At 42.2% G+C, this 23,312-nt stretch overlaps 3 non-coding genes across 3 annotated transcripts; 2 read left to right on the top strand and 1 right to left on the bottom strand.

Moving 5' to 3' along the window:
• Nucleotides 1-13,112: 13,112 nt before the first annotated feature.
• Nucleotides 13,113-13,195, bottom strand: trnal-uaa (transfer RNA leucine (anticodon UAA)). Its single transcript has one exon. It is a non-coding gene; the product is annotated as a tRNA-Leu (tRNA).
• A 1,260-nt stretch (nucleotides 13,196-14,455) lies between these two features.
• trnal-uaa (transfer RNA leucine (anticodon UAA)) lies at nucleotides 14,456-14,538 on the top strand. The gene has a single exon. It is a non-coding gene; the product is annotated as a tRNA-Leu (tRNA).
• Nucleotides 14,539-14,603: 65 nt separating this feature from the next.
• On the top strand, nucleotides 14,604-14,686 carry trnal-uaa (transfer RNA leucine (anticodon UAA)). Its single transcript has one exon. It is a non-coding gene; the product is annotated as a tRNA-Leu (tRNA).
• Nucleotides 14,687-23,312: the final 8,626 nt, after the last annotated feature.

Raw genomic sequence — 23,312 nt, 5'->3', positions numbered from 1 at the left:
TTTCAAAGTTCTTGAGAGTACTTTTGTGTAAAAGGAGGAGGTTTGAAAGGTGGCATTGTAGCTTTTAACTGATATTTTACAGTGTGGGTTTACTTTCAGTATGGCAAGGCTAAACAATACCTATCTGAAAGGTTAGTTTACTGGTGAGAAAACTCAGGTGAAGAACATTACCTCTGAACGTTTCATCATTTCCAAACCTGTATTAAAGTTACTTTGTGAGGACACTGGTTTACATGTTTGATTTTAAAGAGTTGGATTTGAGGAAATGTTGATCAGCCAGGTACACTTAAGCGTAGACATAATAATGCATCAGCTGCTGACTTCTAAGTGCAGCTTGCTAGAGTGTTGCTTACCATCTGTGCGTTCTTTGATAACACCCTGCCTGTTGCTGCTGCATCTATTTGACCTCTATCCTCTTAAATTTTGGAGCATATCCATTGCCGCATCGAGTTTATAAATAATTTGTCACCTTAGTGCTATCAATTACAAATATGTTATATTTTTCTAAAGTGAAATGAGTTTGTACAGAAATTTAAATACTTGTCCAAGCACAAAACTCTTCCATTACCATATGGCAAAAAATTTATTGGACTTGAAAGGATGAGAAGAAGTTGATGAAAGTTGGACCATTCCATGAATGAAACTTCTCCATTTTGTCAATGAACGCAGTCAATCCAACATTCACCTTTATTCTTATTCCAAAAACACTACTGAAGTTCTTAGATATTAGATTCTTTTAAATATTTATAGTTGAATTTAATTGTTTTATGTCCTTTCAGTACTTTTGCTCCTGCTAGTTTCCTTAATCTACTTCTCTCCAGACAGTAGAACTAAACTGTCTCTTCCTCCGATCCATTTGGCCATCAAGGACATTGTTACTATTTACTATTGAGAGTACCGTCACTTGATAGGAATGCAAGTACATTGAACACAAATTTCACAATGGAGACACAGGGGACTGGAGATGCTGGGATCTAGAACAACAAACAACCTGCTGGAAGAACTTAGTGGGTCCTGACAGAGTTTTGACAATTCCTTTCTGCCACAGATGCTGTTCGAGCTGCTGAGTTCTCCCAGCAGACTATCACCTTTCACATAAAACTATTTTCAACATGTTGATAAGCATGCCTATGTAAGAAAGTGACTCCATTTTAGCCAAACAAAATTCTGTTGGGTTATTTTTGCCCCACATTTGGAAGGGAGGTTGCTTTGGTGCAAATGACAATGGAAAACATATTCTAATAGTAAAGTCAGTAGCAGCATTTGCAGGCCGGCATACAGCTCAACAATTTTACATTTCTTTGCCCTAAACCTAAATATTTTCCAAACCACACTAATTCTTACATCATAGTTTCAAATCATTCTTAGTGCTTTTAATTTGTGACCATTGCATTAAGTGGGAAGCTTTTTCAGTCCTGCATCCTGGAATTTCTTAAACAAGAGAAAATCTGCAGATGCTGGAAATCCAAGCACCACACAAAATGCTGGAGGAACTCAGCAGGTCAGGCAGCATCTATGGAAAATAGTACTCTTTTCCATAGATGCTGCCTGGCCTGCTGAGTTCCTCCTGGAATTTCTTGCCTGCTCTATTTCCCTATGATTGGCCTTTGTATCTAAAATTTTTTGATATCTTTGACATTGCATCTTTCTTACCTTCTGTCTGCATGGACCTTGTGATAAAGCACGAAGAGCAACTGAAGGATAACACAAAAATGCAGCTTAGTACCAAAATAATGCTCAGTGCTTTTATGCATGAGATTGTAATCTGTTATCATCAGGCACACATTCTGGATAGAAAATGAAGACACAAGTTATATCATTAACAGCGAGAGAACCAGGAGACCATCCGCAAAACATTTGTTCTCAGGATTCATCAGAGGGCACAAAAAAAAAATCATATGCTAAGACCCTCACATTTACTAATGAGGGACCAATGACAATTTAGGTGGTAGTCAAAGACAAGAGCCTAACTCATTGCAAGCTCTCCAGGTAGGAAATTGGCCTATTAATCTTGGGTGGGAAGCTCTGTGACTTACTCAAAATTAACACTGATGTGAAGCCCAAAGCAGGATCAACTGATCAACTGATTAGTACCCAATTCACCCATATTTTTCCTTTGCCTTTGTTCCTCAATAACTGACCTAAAGGCTGTAGCTGGCTGGGCAATGGTGTAATTAGTGAAGTGTTTGAACAATATGTACCAGTGAGTTATCTGAATTACTCGAAAGAGACTGAAGAACCAATCTCAACTGGGACATCTTGTTCCCAACTCTGTGATCTACACTGAAGGCAGTATCTTGTAATGAATATAAAGAATTACAACAACAGAGGATTTATTGCCTTTCTCAGATTGTCAAAACATCTTCTGGTTCACAACCTTTTTTTTGACATCTCGCCAATAAAGGATGCACTAAATGTATGGTACGGGATGTTTTTTTAATCTCTTTAACTTATCTCATTTTGAAAGCTGAATTTGTAGAAATTGATACTGATTTCTCCAGAAGCTTTTGTTCCTAAAATAAATAATGCATATAAAATGAAAAAAGTTATAACATGGATCCAAATAAAAGTAGCAAAAATGCCAGAGGTACTCAGCAGGCTAGGGTGCATACAAGGAGAGAGAAACCAGAACTTATATCTGTTTCCTTCTTTCTTCTTTCCCTCCCTTCCTCACATTGATCATTATTGTGCAATGTAAAGAAGTGTGCATTTATAAAGCTGTACAATGCATTGTCTTTTTACAGCCAATGATACACAGTCACCACTGTCAAACCGGGGAGAGATGGCAGCTGCTTTGTTTGCATCAAGAGTACACAGAAAACAATGAGATAATCTATTATCGTCGCCTGGTTGGGTGCTGCATATAGACCAGGACAGTCCTGTGTTCCTTTCAATATAAGATCATCGGATTTTTACAACGCACACAGCAGTACGAACAGGAGCTCAGTTCAATATTTCATCCAAACGTCAGCAGCATTGACAGGGCAGAACATCAGCCTAGTTTTATCACACTGTAGTTTGTGAGATCATAATGCTTACTCAGCTTTCTGACATCACCATCAGCAGACAGTGAAGCAGCTCCATTGTTAAGCATCTGGACTACGCACAATGTCAAAACTCAGAGAATGGCCGCACAAACAGAATGATGCACCCTACAGCAATCTATTCCCTTCCATGCTGCCAAGTGTCACACCAGCCCCGCACTCAACCCAATAACATGTTTGTAGGGGTTATAAAATTTCAAAGATCATATTTATGATCTCAGGAGGAAAAAAAGAATGACGAATGCTTCAGTCAGAAATGCATCTACTTTATGGCGTCTCTATGATTTAGTGAGCACCTTCTAAATGAAAATTCTTTCCAAATCAGTTCCGGGCAATGAGATTGGAAAATGAGGTTGCTGCTTCTCAGGTCGATGTCCTGCCTGAATCTGCTTAAAATGCTTCTCAGGCACTGAGCATTGATAACTTGCTTCTTGCAACGCCAGCTGAAATTAAAACATTCTCAGTCCGCACAATGAACATTGCCTCTGCAGATGTAAAGTGGACCTGGTGTCATCTCTGTTTTAGTGAACACCCCTGGGTTCAAGGGTGTCAGTCCTCACTATCAGGTATTGGTAAATGTTCCTGACGCGGGTCGCCAGTTGGAAAAACAGTGCGAAAGCTGCCCAAAAGTATTTACAAAGAGACAAATGAAAACAAACATGTATGTACAAAGATTTACAAACATACAGAGACTTTTTTTCCACAACACACTTCGTCTTTAACTTTCCAAAATAACAGTTCACCAACCATCAAATCCAACCTCCACACCTCTCTAGCAAAGCCAGACTGAGGGTTTAAATCTGCCTCCACCTGGCCTAGAAGGACCAGGAAATTCTCCTGTTGATCTGGGGGAGTGGGGGTGAGAGCAACGTGACCAGACGATAATTATTTCAGATGCAGAACTGGACCAGTTTAAACAGGGATTCTAAAATCCTTCAGTTTTATTCCACAACCAATACCTTTGTTAAACCCATAGATCAGTGTCCATATGCTCAGATGAATATAAAAGAGTAATGCCTTCCCACCAGTGGTGTTGCCTGTGTAGAGTATCGTGCGCCTGCTCCCGCTAACCCAGGCATTACTTTAGTACTCCCCAAACTGTCCGGCTGGTCTCTGCTGTCTACAAACCAATGTTCTGGCCCTGGTCTGGTTTTCCCAGTAGTTCACACACTTTGCCCTCCCATTCTGCAGTTCTTGGGAGTTCACCGTTTGCACACCCCAACAGCAAAACAATCGCTAGCTTGGCTAATCAAAACAATACTTTCAGTTAACCTGCTCTGCTGGTTTATAACTCATAAAGGTAAAGATTCCGGGCACAGGCATTCGAAAAAGTTTCATTTATTTTCACTCACACTGTTACATCAGTTTGGACATAGAACATAGAACACAGAAATCTACAGCACATTACAGGCCCTTCGGCCTACAGTGTTGTGCTGACTATGTAACTTATTCTAGAAACTGCCTAGAATTACCCTAGCGCATAGCCCTCTAGTTTTCTAAGCTCCATGTACCTCTCTAAGAGGCTCTTAAAAGATCCTACTGTATCCACTTCCACCACCACCACAGGCAGTGCTTTCGACACACCCACCGCTCTCTGTGTGAAAAGCCTAACCTTGACACCCCCTCGGTACCTGTTTCCAAGCACCTTAAAACTATGCCCCCTCGTGTTAGCCATTTCAGCCCTGGGAAAAAGCCTCTGACTAGCCACACGATCAATGCCCCTCATCATCTTATACACCTCTATCAGGTCACCTCTCATCCTCAGTTGCTCCAAGGAGAAAAGGCCAGGTTCACTCAGCCTGTTCTCATAAGGCATGCTCCTCAATCCAGGCAACATCCTTGTAAATCTCCTCTGCACTCTCTCTACAGTATCAACATTCTTCCTGTAGTGAGGTGACCAGAACTGAACACAGTACTCCAAGTGGGGTCTGACGAAGGTCTTATATAGCTGTAACATCACCTCACGGCTCTTGAACTCAAACCCACAGTTGATGAATGCCAACACACCATACGCCTTCTTAACAACACTATCAACAGCAGAATGGCCCCAAAAGACCCGAGGGACAGTTTGAGGTGTCCTAAAATAATGCCTGGGTTAGTGGGAGCAGGCCCATGACACCCTACACAGGCAGATTTAAACCCTCAGTCTGACTTTCTGAGAGGTGTGAAGGTCGGATTTGACGGTTGGTGAATAGTCATTTTGGAAAGTTAAAGACAAAGTGTGTTGTGGAGGAAGCCTCTGTATGTTTGCAAGTTTTTGTACATACATGTTTGTTTTCATTTGTCGATTTGTAAATACTTTTTTACTTCACCACTTTTGGGCAGCTTTTTCTCTTATTTTCTCACCTGGCACTAAATAAAACCCCTTGCACTAATGTGCTGATGTGGCTTTCCATCTGTTTTTTCCAACTGGTGACCCTCATCGGGCACGTTTACCCACACCTGATAGTGAAGAGTGACAGATGGTGAATGGTTTGGTGAAGTCTGGACTGACGAGGACCAGCCAGGAACACAAAACCTCCTTCAGAGTCACAAAGGCTCCCTCACACTCTGTAGTCCAACGGACCGGATTCTTTGCAGACTTCAGCGTCAGTTATGTTAGTGGGACTGCCAAGGTGGCAAACTGAGGGAAAAAGCGGCAATACCACCCGATTAGCCCCAGGAAGGATCAGACCTATTTCTTCCTGCGGGGTGGGAACTATTTCTGATGCCTCGACCTTGTTGACCAGTGTCTGAACGAGTCCTCACCCTAGCTGGTACCCAGGTACCGTGTCTCAGCGTGGGCCCACTCACACATTTTAAAAATTTATTAATTTATGGGATGTAAGAGTTGGCAGCTAAGCCAACATTAGGGATTGCCCATCCCTAGTTGCCTTTGAGAAGGTGGTGACGAGCTGCTTTCTTGAACTGCTGCGGTCCCAGAGGTGTAGGTACACCCACAGTGCTGTTAGGGAGGCACACCCTGCTGCAAAAGTTTGTTGATGGTGGAGGGATTGGATGCTTGTGAAAGGGGTGTCAATCAAGTGGGCTGCCTTGTACTGGATGGTGTCAAGCTTCCTGAGTGTTGATGGAGCTGCTCTCACCCAGGCGAGTGGCCAGTATTCCATTACACTCCTGACCTGAGCCTTGTAGATGGTGGACACGCTTTGGGGAGTCAGGAGGTGAGTTACACACCACAGGGTTCCCTGCCTTTGACCTGCTGTGGTAGCCATGGTGTTTATGTGTTCAGTTTTCTGTCAATAGTAGACTTAACATTCTTCTGGATGCTCTGTGTCAAGCCAGTGGCTGCAACTTTCTTCAGGACATCCTCAAGGTGCTTCAAGTGGCCCTCCCAGCTGGTGCTGAGGATGAGCACATCATCCAGGTAGGCCGTACAATGCTTCTCCTGTCCCCTCAGCACACGGACAGTCAGCCGTTGGAAAGTTGCTGGGGCTCCATGCAGCCCGAACAGCGTGTCAGTGAAATGAAAGAGGCCAAGGGGAATTCTGAATGTGGTGTAGTCACTGGAGTCCTTTGCCAGCAGAATCTGCCAATAACCCTTGCAGATGCTAAGGGTTGTTATAAACTGGGCAAGACCTGACATTTCCAGCAGCTCATCAATCTGCGGCATGGGGTAGGCATCGAACTTTCAGAAGTCAATGCAAACCCTCAGGGACACATCAGGCTTTGGCACACTCACCACTGGGCTGAACCACTCACTCTCAGAGGGCTCGATCACTCCCAGGTCCAACATGGTGCAGGTTTCAGCCTTGAGTGGTTCCACCAACTTCTCTGGGACTCGATAAGGTTGCTGCCGGATGCGGGTGTTGTCCTTCAAGGGAGTGGTGTGCACTGCTATTTTGTTTGGCCAGGATGGGACTGGAAGAGAGAGGGGTTTTGCTGGAAGACTTGGTTCAGCCCCTCCTGTTGAGGGGTCAGATGGCCCAGGGACTCCAAGTCTGCAGGTCTTCACCCATCTCTCCCCTGTCTTCCTCCGCTTCTTTCACGCCATCCAGGAATGCTTCGGGCCTTCCCTTTCCTTCCACGCCCTCAGCAGGTTGACATGACATGTCTGAGAAGTCTTGCCTTTCCCCAGATGGAACACTTCATAGGTGACTGGACCTTACTTCATCAGGACTTCAACAGGCCCTTGCCACTTGGCCAAGAGATTGTTGGTGGAGGTGGGGAGCAGCAGAAGAACCTTCTGACCAGGAGTGAACTCACGTTCCCGTGTCTTACGGTCATACTAACTCTTCTGGTTCTCTCCAGTTTGCACCGAGCCTCCTCTCTGTAGGCCTCCAGGTGATCCCTCATTTGTAAGACATAGGAGGCAATGCCCTTACCTGTTCTGCCTTGGGACTTGTCCTCCCACTAGTGGCGGAGCAAATCGAGGGGCCCCTGGACAGTCCACCCACACAGGAGCTCAAACGGGGAGAAGCCAGTCGATGCCCGGGAAACCTCCCGATATGCAAAAAGGAGGAAGGGCAGCCACTTCTCCCAGTCTCTTCCCGTGTCAGACACAATCTTCCTCAGCATGTTCTTGAGGGTTTGATTAACCTTTCGACAAGGCCGTCAGTTTGGGTGTGGTACAGATACCTGAAATACCCAGCTGATGATGTAATTGAGACACGAGGCATGAAGTGAAATTGGTGCCTTGGTCAGTTAAAATTTCTTCAGGGAAACCCACACAAGAGAAGTTGTACTAGGGCTACAATGATTTTAACGGTGGTAATGGAACACAGAGGGAAGGTCTCAGGGAACTGGGTAGCATAGTCGCAAATGACCAAAAGAAGATGGAAACCAGAGCTGCTTTTCTCTAGAGGGCCTTCAATGTCCATAGCAATCCGTTTGAATGGGGTAGTTCTGATGGGCAAAGGCAGCAGTGGCAGACCACAGTACGTGTGCTTGCAACACTGTGTGTCTGACAGAGTGATCAGCAGCACTGGGGCTCCACAGGGGACTGTCTTGTCTCCCTTTCTCTTCACCATTTACACCTCAGACTTCAACTACTGCACAGAGTCTTGTCATCTTCAGAAGTTTTCTGATGACTCTGCCATAGTTGGATGCATCAGCAAGGGAGATGAGGTTGAGTACAGGGCTACGGTAGAAAACTTTGTCACATATCTGCAGCTTAATGTGAAAAAGACTAAGGAGCTGGTGGTAGACCTGGGGAGAGCTAAGGTACCGGTGACCCCTGTTTCCATCCAGGGGGTCAGTGTGGACATGGTGGAGGATTGCAAATACCTGGGGATACGAATTGACAATAAACTGGACTGGTCAAAGAACACTGAGGCTGTCTGCAAGAAGGGACAGAGCTGTCTCTATTTCTTGAGGAGACTGAGGTCCTTTAACATCTGCAGGACGATGCGGAGAATGTTCTACGAGTCTGTGGTGGCCAGTGCTATCATGTTTGCTGTTGTGTGCTGGAGCAGCAGGCTGAGGGTGGCTGACACCAACAGAATCAACAAACTTATTCGTAAAGCCAGTGATGTTGTGGGGATGGAACTGGACTCTCTCACGGTGGTGTCTGAAAAAAGGATGCTGTCTAAGTTGCACGCCATCTTGGTCAATGTCTCCCATCCACTACATAATGTACTGGGTCAGCACAGGAGTACATTCAGCCAGAGACTCATTCCACCGAGATGAAACACAGAGCGTCATAGGAAGTCATTCCTGCCTGTGGCCATCAAACTTTACAACTCCTCCCTTGGAGGGTCAGACACCCTGAGCCGATAGGGTGGTCCTGAACTTATTTCATAATTTACTGGCACAAATTACATATTACTATTTAATTATTTATGGTTCTATTACTATTTATTATTTATGGTGCAACTGTAACGAAAACCAGTTTCCTCCGGGATCAATAAAGTATGACCATGACTATGACTAGTGGGGCTGTCAGTGTGTTGGATGTGGCGAGTCTTTTGGCACTCAGGGAAGGAAGTACTATATTGCTGGACATCAGCATACACAGATGGCCAGGAGAATCTGTGTCTTACTCTCAGGTAGGTTTTTGCTGACCACAAGGCCGGCTCTGGGGATGGTGTGAGCAAGGTGTAAAACAAGAGTCCTGCAACTGGTGGGTACTAACAATCTGTTGTCAGGGGTGCCTGCTAGATACGAGATGTCATTTTCCAGCACATAGCTATTTTACAGCTGAAGGAACCCTTGTCATCCTCCCCCTTCAGCTGAGTACACAGAGGAGCCAGAGACGACTGGGTAGCTGTGTTTGTGGAGAGCCACCACTGATCTGTGGTGAGGTTTGTGGTGTTAGGTGGATGGTCAGGTGCACCCTCTGCTTTCTCCAGGTGGCATTTCTGATGTGATTTACGTGACCTTTTCTTACACCCCTCAAATCAGCTATCAGCCACTGCTGCTAGCATCTGTGGGTAAATGTGCCCAACGAGGGTCAGCAGTCAAAAAAAAACAGATGTTAGGGCTCAGCAGCACGTTAGTGCTGGGGGTTTTATTTAGTGCCAGCTGAAAAAATGCAAAAGTTGCCCAGAAGTTGTGAAGTAAAAAAAAAATTTACAAATAGACAAATGAAAACAAACATATATGTACAAAAAATCACAATATGCAAAGGTTTTCTCCACACCACAATTTATCTTTAACTTTCCAACTGTATAACAGTTCACCAACCATCAAATCCAACCTCCACACCTCTCTAGCAAAGCCAGACTGAGGGTTTAAATCTGCCTCCACCTGGCCTCGAAGGACCAGGAAATTCTCTTGTTGGTCTGGGGTGGAGGGTGGGGTGGGGGGAAGTGGGGTGAAGAGGGAATCATGGACAAGGATAGATCTGGTCCTAGGGTTGAGGTCCTGAACTGGAAGAAGGCTAAATTTGAAGAAATGAGAAAGGATCTAAAAAGCATGGATTGGGACAGGTTGTTCTCTGGCAAAGATGTGATTGGTAGGTGGGAAGCCTTCAAAGGGGAAATTTTGAGAGTGCAGAGTTTGTATGTTCCTGTCAGGATTAAAGGTAAATTGAATAGGAATAAGGAACCTTGGTTCTCAAGGGATATTGCAACTCTGATAAAGAAGAAGAGGGAGTTGTATGAAATGTATAGGAAACAGGGGGTAAATCAGGTGCTTGAGGAGTATAAGAAGTGCAAGAAAATACTTAAAGAAATCAGGAGGGCAAAAAGAAGACGTGAGGTTGACTTGGCAGTCAAAGTGAAGGATAATCCAAAGAGCTTTTACAGGTATATTAAGAGCAAAAGGATTGTAAAGGATAAAATTGGTCCTCTTGAAGATCAGAGTGGTCGGCTTTGTGCGGAACCAAAGGAAATGGGGGAGATCTTAAATAGGTTTTTTGCATCTAAGGAAGCTGGCATGAAATCTATGGAATTGAGGGAATCAAGTAGTGAGACCATGGAAACTGTACAGATTGAAAAGGAGGAGGTGCTTGCTGTCTTGAGGAAAATTAAAGTGGATAAATCCCCGGGACCTGACAGAGTGTTCCCTCGGACCTTGAAGGAGACTAGTGTTGAAATTGCGGGGGCTCTGGCAGAAATACTTAAAATGTCGCTGTCTACGGGTGAAGTGCCGGAGGATTGGAGAATGGCTCATGTTGTTCCGTTGTTTAAAAAAGGATCAAAAAGTAATCCGGGAAATTATAGGCCGGTGAGTTTAACGTCAGTAGTAGGTAAGTTATTGGAGGGAGTACTAAGAGACAGAATCTACAAGCATTTGGATAGACAGGGGCTTATTAGGGAGAGTCAACATGGCTTTGTGCGTGGTAGGTCATGTTTGACCAATCTGTTGGAGTTTTTCAAGGAGGTTACCAGGAAAGTGGATGAAGGGAAGGCAGTGGATATTGTCTACATGGACTTCAGTAAGGCCTTTGACAAGGTCCCGCATGGGAGGTTAGTTAGGAAAATTCAGTCGCTAGGTATACATGGAGAGGTGGTAAATTGGATTAGACATTGGCTAGATGGAAGAAGCCAGAGAGTGGTGGTAGAGAATTGCTTCTCTGAGTGGAGGCCTGTGACTAGTGGTGTGCCACAGGGATCAGTGCTGGGTCCATTGTTATTTGTCATCTATATTAATGATCTGGATGATAATGTGGTAAATTGCATCAGCAAGTTTGCTGATGATACAAAGATTGGAGGTGTAGTAGACAGTGAGGAAGGTTTTCAGAGCCTGCAGAGGGACTTGGACCAGCTGGAAAAACGGGCTGAAAAATGGCAGATGGAGTTTAATACTGACAAGTGTGAGGTATTGCACGTTGGAAGGACAAACCAAGGTAGAACATACAGGGTTAATGGTAAGGCACAGAGGAGTGCACAGAAGGATCTGGCAATACAGATATAAAATTCCCTAAAAGTGGCGTCATAAGTAGATAGGGTCGTAAAGAGAGCTTTTGGTACATTGGCCTTTATTAATTGAAGTATTGAATATAAGAGCTGGAATGTTATGATGAGGTTGTATAAGGCATTGGTGAGGCCGAATCTGGAGTATTGTGTTCAGTTTTGGTCACCAAATTACAGGAAGGATATAAATAAGGTTGAAAGAGTGCAGAGAAGGTTTACAAGGATGTTGCCAGGACTTGAGAAACTCAGTTACAGAGAAAGGTTGAATAGGTTAGGACTTTATTCCCTGGAGCGTAGAAGAATGAGGGGAGATTTGATAGAGGTATATAAAATTATGATGGGTATAGATAGAGTGAATGCAAGCAGGCTTTTTCCACTGAGGCAAGGGGAGAAAAAAACCAGAGGACATGGGTTAAGGGTGAGGGGGGAAAAGTTTAAAAGGAACATTAGTGGGGGCTTCTTCACACGGAGAGTGGTGGGAGTATGGAATGAGCTGGCAGACGAGGTGGTAAATGCGGGTTCTTTTTTAACATTTAAGAATAAATTGGACAGATACATGGATGGGAGGTGTATGGAGGGATATGGTCCTTGTGCAGGTCAGTGGGACTAGGCAGAAAATGGTTCGGCACAGCCAAGAAGGGCCAAAAGGCCTGTTTCTGTGCTGTAGTTTTTCTATGGTTTTATATATATATACATACAGTGGCATGCAAATGTTTGGGTACCTCTGGTCAAAATTTCTGTTACTGTGAATAGCTATGCGAGTAAAAGATGACCTGACTTCCAGAAGTTAAAGATGACACATTTCTTTAATATTTTAAGCAAGATTACTTTTTTTATTTCCATCTTTTACAGTTCCCGAAGCAAAAGTTTGGACACCCTGCATGGTTAGTACTTAGTAACACCCTCTTTGGCAAGTATCACAGCTTGTAAGTGCTTTCTGTAGCCAGCTAAGAGTCTTTCAGTTCTTGTTTGGGGGATTTTTGCCCATTCTTCCTTGCAGAAGACTTCTAGTTCTGTGAGATTCTTGGGCCATCTTGCATGCACTGCTCTTTTGAGGTCTATCCACAGATTTTTGATGGTCAGAGGACTGTGAGGGCCATGGCAAAACCTTCAGCTTGCACCTCTTGAGGTAGTCCATTGTGAATTTTGAGATGTGTTCAGGATCATTATCCTGTTGGAGAAGCTATTCTTTTTTCATCTTCAGCTTTTTTACAGTCGGTGTGATGTTTGCTTCCAGAATTTGCTAATATTTAATTGAATTCATTCTTCCCTCTACCAGTGAAATGTTCCCCTCCCCATGCTATTGGCTGCAACACAAGCTCAAAGCATGATCGATCCACCCCCGTGCTTAACAGTTGGAGAAGTGCTCTTTTCATGAAATTCTGCATCCTTTTTTCTCCAAACATACCTTTGCTCATTGCGGCCAAAAAGTTCTATTTTAACTTCATCAGTCGTCAGGACTTGTTTCCAAAATGCATCAGGCTTGTTTAGAAATGCAAACATGAGGAAATCTGCAGATGCTGGAATTTCAAGCAACACACATAAAAGTTGCTGGTGAACGCAGCAAAATATATGCATCAAAATACCTTTTACAATGAAAAGTTCGGTGCGGGACTGATAATCAATTATCAGGAGTGGGTTTCGAACCTGTGTGAACATCTGTTCATTGGAACTTAAATCCAACACCTTAACCACTCAGCCATCCTGGTCTGACAAATATATGCATCGAAATTACTTTTACAATTAAAAGTTCGGTGCGGGACTGATAATCAATTACCAGGAGTGGGGTTTGAACCCACATAAACATCTGTTCATTGGAACTTAAGTCCAACGCCTTAACCACTTGGCCATTCTGGTCTGACGAAGGGTCTCAGCCTGAAACGTCGACTGTACCTTTTCCTATCGATGCTGCCTGGCCTGCTGCGTTCACCAGCAACTTTTAAGTGTGAGGCTTGCTTAGATGTTCCTTTGCAAACTTCTGACATTGAATTTTGTGGTGGGGACACAGGAAAGGTTTTCTTCTGATGACTCTTCCATGAAGGTCATATTTGTGCAGGTGTCGCTGCATAGTAGAACAGTGCACACCACTCCAGGGTCTGCTAAATCTTCCTGAAGGTCTTTTGCAGTCAGACAGGGGTTTTGATTTGCCTTTCTAGCAATCCTACCAGCAGTTCTCTCGGAAAGTTTTCTTGGCCTTCCAGACCTCAACTTGACCTCTACCATTCCTGTTAACTGCCATTTCTTAGTTACATTATGAACTGAAGAAACAGCTATCTGAAAATGCTTTGCTATCTTCTTATAGCCTTCTCCTGCTTTGTGGGCATCATTTATCTTAATTTTCAGAGTGCTAGGCAGCTGCTTAGAGGAGCCCATGGCTGCTGATTGTTGGGACAAGGTTTGAGGAGTCAGGGTATTTATAAAGCTTTGGAATTTGCATCACCTGGCCTTTCATAACAATGACTGTGAACAAGCCATAGTCCTAACAAGCTAATTAAAGACTGAGACCTTGGTAAACGTTATCTGAGAGCTCAAATCTCTTGGGGTGCCCATACTTTTGCATGGTGCTCCTTTCCTTTTTCTCATTCTAAAATTTACAAAACAAAAATAATACACTAACTTGCTTAAAATGTTGAAAAGAATGTTTCATCTTTAACTTTATCACTCTTGGAGATCAGTTCATCTTCTACTCACTTAACTATTCACAGTAACAGAAATTTTGACCAGGAGTGCCCAAACGCCACTGTGTGTGTACACAGAGAGAGAATTCGTAGAATGTCTGTGAGATGGCTTTTTAGACGAGCTTGTTGTTGAGCCCACTAGGGGATCGGCTGTACTGGATTGGGTATTGAGTAATGAACCAGAGGTCATTAGAGAGATTGAGGTGAAGGAACCCTTAGGAGGCAGTGATCATAACATGATTGAATTCACTGTGAAATTTGAAAAAGAGAAACTGAAATCCAATGTGTCGGTATTTCAGTGGAGTAAAGGAAATTATAGTGGCATGAGAGAGGAACTGGCCAAAGTTGACTGGAAAGGGACACTAGTGGGAAAGACGGCAGAGCAGCAGTGGCTGGAGTTTATGTGAGAAGTGAGGAAGGTGCAAGACAGGTATATCAGACCAGGATGGCCGAGTGGTTAAGGCATTGGACTTAAGTTCCCATGAACAGATGTTCACGTGGGTTCGAACCCCACTCCTGGTAATTGATTATCAGTCCCGCACTGAACTTTTCATTGTAAAAGGTATTTTGATGCATATATTTGTCAGACCAGGATGGCCGAGTGGTTAAGGTGTTGGACTTAAGTTCCAATGAACAGATGTTCACGTGGGTTCGAAACCCACTCCTGGTAGTTGATTATCAGTCCGGCACTGAACTTTTCATTGTAAAAGGTATTTTGATGCATATATTTTGCTGCGTTCACCAGCAACTTTTAAGTGTGTTGCTTGAAGTTCCAGCATCTGCAGATTTCCTTGTGTTTGCATTTCTAAACAAGCCTGATGCATTTTGGAAACAAGTGCTGTGGACTGATAAAATAGATCTTTTTGGCTGCAATGAGCAAAGGTATGTTTGGAGAAAAAAGGGTGCAGAATTTGAGTAATATTGTAAGTAAACTATTTGATTTAGCTTTCTTGTGTTCTTAGATAATTTATTATGGGCTATTTGTTTTTTTTCACCCAGAGAGTGATGGATTATGTGGAATGCTCTGCCCCAGAAGGCAGTGGAGGCCAAGTCTCTGGATACTTTCAAGAAAGAGATGGATAGTGCTCTTAAAGATAACGGAATCAAAGGTTATGGGGATAAGGCAAGAACTGGATACTCATAGTGGATGATCAGCCATGATCACAGTGAATGGTGGTGCTGGCTCGAAGGGCCAAATGGCCTACTCCTGCACCTATTGTCTATTGTCTATTGTTAAAATAAATGAATTGCATACGTCATGACACTTCCACATAATATGTGCACGCTTCACTTAATGTAAAGGATAAACTAAGACCCATATTCCTGGGCTTCAGACTTTTTCTTACAATTAGTTTTTATATTTGGGAGTTACAAAACATAAAAGTGGCAACGAACCCAAGGCAACAATCTACCTGAGAGATATCTGAATTTTAAAAAAGCAGCACAGCACATGTTCTTCAGAGGGGAAGACATGATTGAGTTTAAAAAAGGCACAAACAGAAGAATTCAGGGGTTCTAAAACAGTGAGTACTGGGAAATAATAATCATTAAATAAAGAAAAAAATGGTGTGGTACATTAGAAAGATAGACATGTTCCATTGCACAACAGAAAACTAGATTTTGAATACTGAATGAATTGAGCAATATTTTAAAGCAAATTAAATAGCCAGGGAGAAACAAGTACCAATTTTTGGGGTGGGAATCAAATTAAAGAGACTAGGAGAGAGGAGGTTAGTTCACAACAGGGGGATGGGAACAAGTGCAGAGAGACAGAGGGGTGTAAAATGAGGGTAGAAGCAAAAAGTAGTAAGGTGAAAAGTAAAAGTGGCAGGCCGGCAAATCCAGGGCAAAAATCAAAAAAGGCCATTTTTCAACATAAGGGCTAAGAGTGTTATAAAAGAGCGCCTGAAGGCTTTGTGTGTCAATGCAAGGAGCATTCGTAACAAGGTGGATGAATTAAAAGTGCAGATTGTTATTAATGAATATGATATGGTTGGGATCACAGAGACATGGTTCCAGGGTGACCAGGGATGGGAGCTCAACATTCAGGGATATTCAATATCCAGGAAGGATAGACATGAAAGAAAAGGAGGTGGGGTAGCATTGGTGGTTAGAGAGGAGATTAACACAATAGAAAGGAAGGACATGAGCCAGGAGGATGTGGAATCGATATGGGTAGAGCTGCATAACACTAAGGGGGAGAAAACGCTGCTGGGAGTTGTGTACAGGCCACCTAACAGTAGTAGTGAGGTTGGGGTTGGTATAAACAGAAAGTTAGAAATGTGTGCAATAAAGGAACAGCAGTTATAATGGGTGACTTCAATCTACATATAGACTGGGTGAACCAAATTGGTAAGGGTGCTGAGGAAGAGGATTTCTTGGAATGTATGCGGGATGGTTTTTTTAACCAACATGTCGAGGAACCAACTAGAGAGCAGGCTATTCTAGACTGGGTATTGAGCAATGAGGAAGGGATAATTAGCAATCTTGTCATGAGAGGCCCCTTGGGTAAGAGTGACCATAATATGGTGAAATTCTTTATTAAGATGGAGAGTGACATAGTTAATTCAGAAACAAAGGTTCTGAACTTAAAGAAGGGTAACTTTGAAGGTATGAGATGTGAATTAGCAAAGATAGACTGGCAAATGACACTTAAAGGGTTGACGGTGGATATGCAATGGCAAGCATTTAAAGATCGCATGGATGAACTACAACAATTGATCATCCCAGTTTGGCAAAAGAATAAATCAAGGAAGGTAGTGCACCCGTGGCTGACAAGGGAAATTAGGGATAGTATCAATTACAAAGAAGAAGCATACAAATTAGCCAGAAAAAGTGGCTCACCCGAGAACTGGGAGAAAATCAGAGTCCAGCAGAGGAGGTCAAAGGGCTTAATTAGGAAGGGGAAAAAGATTATGAGAGAAAACTGGCAGGGAACATAAAAACTGACTGTAAAAGCTTTTATAGATAAGTGAAAAGAAAAAGATTGGTTAAGACAAATGTAGGTCCCCTACAGACAGAAACAGGTGAATTGATTATGGGGAGCAAGGACATGGCGGACCAATTGAATAACTACTTTGGTTCTGTCTTCACGAAGGAGGACATAAATAGTCTTCCGGAAATAGTAGGGGACAGAGGGTCCAGTGAGATGGAGGAAATGAGGGAAATACATGTTAGTAGGGAAGTGGTGTTAGGTAAATTGCAGGGATTAAAGGCAGATAATTCCCCAGGGCCAGATGGTCTGCATCCCAGAGTGCTTAAGGAAGTAGCCCAAGAAATAGTGGATGCATTAGTGATAATTTTTCAAAACTGTTTGGATTCTGGACTAGTTCCTGAGGATTGGAGGGTGGCTAATGTAACCCCACTTTTTTAAAAAGGAGGGAGAGAGAAACCAAGGAATTATAGACCGGTTAACTTGACATCGGTAGTGGGGAAAATGCTAGAGTCAGTTGTCAAAGATGTGATAACAGCACATTTGGAAAGCAGTTAAATCATCGGACAAAGTCAGCATGGATTTGTGAAAGAAAAATCATGTCTGATGAAGCTCTTAGAATTTTTTGAGGATGTAACTAGTAGAGTGGATAGGAGAGAACCAGTGGATGTGGTATATTTGGACTTTCAAAAGGCTTTTGACAAGGTCCCACTCAGGAGATTAGTGTGCAAACTTAAAGCACATGGTATTGAGGGTAAGGTATTGATGTGGATAGAGAATTGGTTGGCAGACAGGAAGCAAAGAGTGGGAATAAATGGGACTTTCTCAGAATGGCAGACAGTGACTAATGGGGTACCGCAAGGCTCAGTGCTGGGACCCCAGTTGTTTACAATATATATTAATGACTTAGACAAGGGAATTAAATGCAGCATCTCCAAGTTTGCAGATGACACGAAGCTGGGCAGCAGTGTTAGCTGTGAGGAGGATGCTAAGAGGATGCAGGGTGACTTGGATAGATTAGGTGAGTGGACAAATTCATGGCAGATGCAATTTAATGTGGATAAATGTGAGGTTACCCACTTTGGTGGCAAGAACAGGAAAACAGATTATTATCTGAATGGTGGCCGATTAGGAAAAGGGGAGGTGCAACGAAACCTGGGTGTCATTATACACCAGTCATTGAAAGTGGGCATGCAGGTACAGCAGGCAGTGAAAAAGGCGAATGGTATGCTGGCATTCATAGCAAGAGGATTCGAGTACAGGAGCAGGGAGGTACTACTGCAGTTGTACAAGGCCTTGGTGAGACCACACTTGGAGTATTGTGTGCAGTTTTGGTCCCCTAATCTGAGGAAAGACATCCTTGCCATAGAGGGAGTACAAAGAAGGTTCACCAGATTGATTCCTGGGATGGCAGAACTTTCATATGATGGATCGATTAGGCTTATACTCGTTGGAATTTAGAAGATTGAGGGGGGATCTTATTGAAACATATAAAATCCTAAAGGGATTGGACAGGCTAGATGCAGGAAGATTGTTCCCGATGTTGGGGAAGTCCAGAACGAGGGGTCACAGTTTGAGGATAAAGGGGTAGCCTTTTAGGACCGAGATTAGGAAAAACTTCTTCACACAGAGAGTGGTGAATCTGTGGAATTCTCTGCCACAGGAAACAGTTGAGGCCAGTTCATTGGCTATATTTAAGAGGGAGTTAGATATGGCCCTTGTGGCTAAAGGGATCAGGGGGTATGGGGGGAAGGCTGGTACAGGGTTCTGAGTTGGATGATCAGCCATGATCATACTGAATGGCGGTGCAGGCTCAAAGGGACGAATGGCCTACTCCTGCACCTATTTTCTATGTTTCTATGTTTCTATGTGTTGAATTGAAGGGCATACAGTTTGCTTTGAAGTTTAACCACTCCAACTAAACCAGCCAAAATGAGTTTTGCTGATACTGTGGAAGTAATGCAGGAGAATTTAGAACTAAAACCATAGTTGATTGCAGAATGTTTTAGGTTTCAAGGAAGGGGAGGCCATTTCAGCTTACATGACTGAATTGAAGAGATTGTCTGAACAATGTCACTTCTGTAATGAGTTTAATGATGTTCTGGGAGATCACTTAGTTTGCGGAATCTTTCAAGAAAGCTTTAAAAAATGGCTCCTAACTGAAGCACAACTTACATTTAAAAAAGCAGTTGAAATTGCTGTATCAATGGAAACATCAGACAGAGACCAATGAGTTGCCCTCAGGATTGAAAGAGAGTGTGAACAAAATTGCAATGTCTAAACAGAAACCGGCCTGCCTGAACAAGTTGTGTATCTGTTGTGGCAGGAGCTCACCAACACATGTTTAAAGGTGAAACTTACAGAAAATGCAACAAAGTAGGACACATACAAAAACCATGTCAGGCAGACAAAAATAAATGGACTGCATAGGGAAGATAAAAAGCTAAAAAGGCAAGTTGCAGTTTCAGAAAGAGAACTAATCTGAATGCTGTTGATGAGAAATCTAATAATTATGACAGTGTCACAGGACTATGTACTCCTGAGATTATCAGTGTGAAAACTAACAACAGACAAGCAATAAGACTTACGCCAATTAATTAAATTAAAATGGCAAATTAATTAAAATGGAATTGGACACTGGCTTGGACTTTTCAGCTATTCCATAAAATGAGCTTGAGTGGTATTCAAAGATACTGAAATGATGCTTGCAAATATCCTACTAAGAACTTATACTGGAGAAAAGATAAGTCTTGAGGGAATGACCTTGTAACAGTGAAATACGACAACCAACCAACAAGCCACATTGTATGTAGTAAAAACAGGAAGGCCAGAATTGTGGGGTCATGAGTGGCTGAGACAACTACAACTTGATTGGAGAGCCATCCAACATTTGTATGCCGTACCCTCTACAATGCAGACAACTGAAAGCGAATTAAAGGTATTGGATAATGCCACAACTGCCTCCATGAACCATTGTCCAACAGAGGGCAAACAAGTGTTGATGCCAACCTCTGTGCCTCTGGTTGGAAAGCATATTGGACCCAGGAAGGACCATGCTGCTCAGAGGAATCATGAAAGTGACGAAAGCAGTGGTCTGCCTACAACAGTTGTTGTAGGCAACATATCTGATAAAGCATCTGATATGCAGGCAGTTACTTGCAAAATGGGGCTTGGTTTTAAACATCCTCAGGAAAGTTGCAAGCAATTGGCTTTTGTGAGTATAAAGAACCAGAATCTATTCTGTGTGCATTAAGGTTATTGCACAAACTTCAAGTGGTAGACAAAAGACTGCTTGTAAAAGTAATGCAAAGACCAAAGCCCAGCTGGATGAATGGAAGCCCAAAAAGAAAGGAATCAATGGAGATACAAAAACAGAGGATTTGTCAGATGATATTGTGGATGAAGAAACTAAGAAGAGAGATCAGATTGTGAGAGGGGCTATAGAAGGTTTAATAAGAAAATACTCCAGTGAAATAAATGCATTTTCCCAAGTTCAAGATGCACAAATAGGAAAGAAGGAAAAGGAAAAGAAACAGGAAGATGACAGAAGTGCTGTGGAAATGGAAGAGGATAAAGGAGACCCAATTTCACAAGAAATTAACCATTGCAGAGGTACACAATTATCTGTTTTAGAAGTTTAAGTGCCAGAAGAGGGTTGCAAAACAAAATGAACGAATTTACAACCAGTTCTTGCCGTTACAATCTCTGTTTAACTTTCGATCCACACCCTCGTTTATGGACAGAATTGTGTATGCAGTATAAAAATACCAGAACTAATACAGTAGTGGCAATCCTGAAGGAACACAATACAAACAACATTAGAATCCCACCCACCCTGCATCTTATACATAACAGCGAAAAATGTAAGCGAATACATCTCATCTAAGACAGACACACGTACTGAACTTCCGAACAGAGACTAAACATTCACGTTACATGGTTACATGAACAATCAGTCCTGATACAATAAAGTTAGACAAAAAGTACACTTTGGCACAACTTTTACAAGATATTGCCTGGTAGTTAAATTACAGGAAGACTGACCTACTTGGATGGTGAGGAACTTTGCATAAGCCGCGCTACCCAGCGTTGATTTGTTCACTCGTGGAAATCTAAAGCATCCACATGTAAAACATGTCAAATTACCAATATTCTCGATTCGCCAACAAGCATAAACGAGTTCACATAGATATCATCAATTAATGCTCACCTTTCCTCACCATGCCCAGTCTCTGGGAGGAACTCAATTCCAACACCCTACCAGCATCTTCAGCAGAAAACAAAATGGTGTCTCCACTATCCTGCGCGTGCGTAATGACATCACTGTCTCCCTTAAAGGCACAGACAACTATTCTGCATTACTCAGATGGATGCCTAAGTACACTTTTAACGATACCGAATAAGATCCAATGGTCACCCGGTTACATACTAAAGATCTCAGCACTGGAATCACACCTTCGTTGCCTTTTTTTATTATTCATGTTTCTTGGTTCTTATTTGTTCAAGGAGTAGATCGATCAAGTTTTATTCTGCTAATTTCAATGATATACTGACAGGTGGCGAAGGACAAAGTAAAATTCATTTCTTTTAACGTCAATGGGCTATTAAATCCAATCAAACGCAGTAAAATTCTATCCAAAATGAAAAAAGAACAAGCCCATGTAGTATATTTATAGGAAACTCACTGAAGTGATAATGAGCATGGAAAACTAAAGAGAGTGGGCTTCACTAATTTGTTTTTCTCTTCATATAAATCAGGACATAGGAGAGGAGTTTCTATTCTTATCTCAAGCAAGCTAAATTTTGAAAAAGTATTCGAAATGGGAGATAAGGAGGGCAAATATGTTCTGGTAAGGGGGAATATAGATGGAAATTCAGTTACTCTATTGAATCTATACTCACTCCCAGGAAGTGATACTAGTTTCTTTCAGAAAATTACTAATATTATGGTAATAGAAACAGAAGGTCTCCTGATATGTGGGGGAGACTTAAATTTACAATTACAACCAAAGTTAGACTCTTCCAATAGAAAAACCTATGAAACAAAATCCTTACATACGAGAATTAATGCACTTTTTGAGGATGTTGGTTTAATTGATATATGGAGGGACCTTTTCCCCGACAGACGGGATTACACTTATTATTCTGCCCCCCATTCTGTATATACAAGAATAGACTATTTCATAACATTTGGAAAAGACAAAGACAAAATAAACACCTGTGGAATTGGGACAATAGATGTAAGTGACCATGCACCTATATATTTATCTGTTGATTTTGACCTACAACCAAAGAATACTATTTGGAAACTAAATTCAAGTCTACTCAATGATCTCCCCCTACCCCTCCAACTTTCAAATCCCTTACTCATTCTTCCTTCAGTTAGTCCTGACGAAGGGTCTCGGCCTGAAACATCGACTGCACCTCTTCCTAGAGATGCTGCCTGGCCTGCTGCATTCACCAGCAACTTTTATGTGTGTTGCTACTCAATGATCGCTACTTTAAGGAACAAATTAAAAAAGAAATTGGCGTTTACTTAGAATTCAATGATAATGGAGAGTTTTCACCTCCCATTCTATGGGATACTCTGAAGGCTGTCTTAAGAGGGAAAATTATAGTGATATCTTCATATAAGAAAAAAATGGAATAAAACATTAGAGCTGAATAGGCTGAAGGAACTAGTAAAAAAAACACAAATTGAATTGGGCACAGGATACATTAGAGGAAATTTTTAAAAATTCGAATGAAATTAATAGTTTGGCTACACAAGAAATCAGGAAAAATTTAATGTTTCTGAAACAGAGACATTATGAAAGTGGATCTAAATCTATGAAAATACTAGCGTGGAAACTGAAGAAAAAGATAGCAAAAAATATAATTCATAGAATTAGGGATCCAAGAACAAAAATGATAAAAAATAAGCTGAGTGAAATTCAACAAGCTTTTGAAGTCTTTTACAAAACTCTATATTCCAAAGTTCCAGGGGGAAGCATAACCCAAATTGACACCTTCCTGAATTCTCTAGAGTTACCCACTTTAAGCGAAGAACAAAATAAAAACGATGACTGCTGACATAACTGTAGTTGAATTAAAAGCTGCAATTAGTAGGCTTAAATTAAGCAAGTCACCAGGTTCAGATGGGTATACAGCAGAGTGCTACAAAGAATTTAAAAATGAATTAGTTCCTGTCTTACTCCCCACACTGAACTGGGCTCTGAAAAAGACACAAATGCCACCCAGCTGGAAGGAAGCGATAACCTCAGCTATACTGAAAGAAGGCAAGGATAAAATGGAATGTGGGTCATTTAGACCAATATCCGTTCTTAATGTAGATTATAGATTATTTGCCTCCATCATGGCCAAA

This window comes from Mobula hypostoma, chromosome 17 (assembly GCF_963921235.1).
Source record: "Mobula hypostoma chromosome 17, sMobHyp1.1, whole genome shotgun sequence".
NCBI classification, from domain to species: Eukaryota; Metazoa; Chordata; class Chondrichthyes; order Myliobatiformes; family Myliobatidae; genus Mobula; species Mobula hypostoma.
This window is presented reverse-complemented; position numbering and strand designations above follow the sequence as displayed.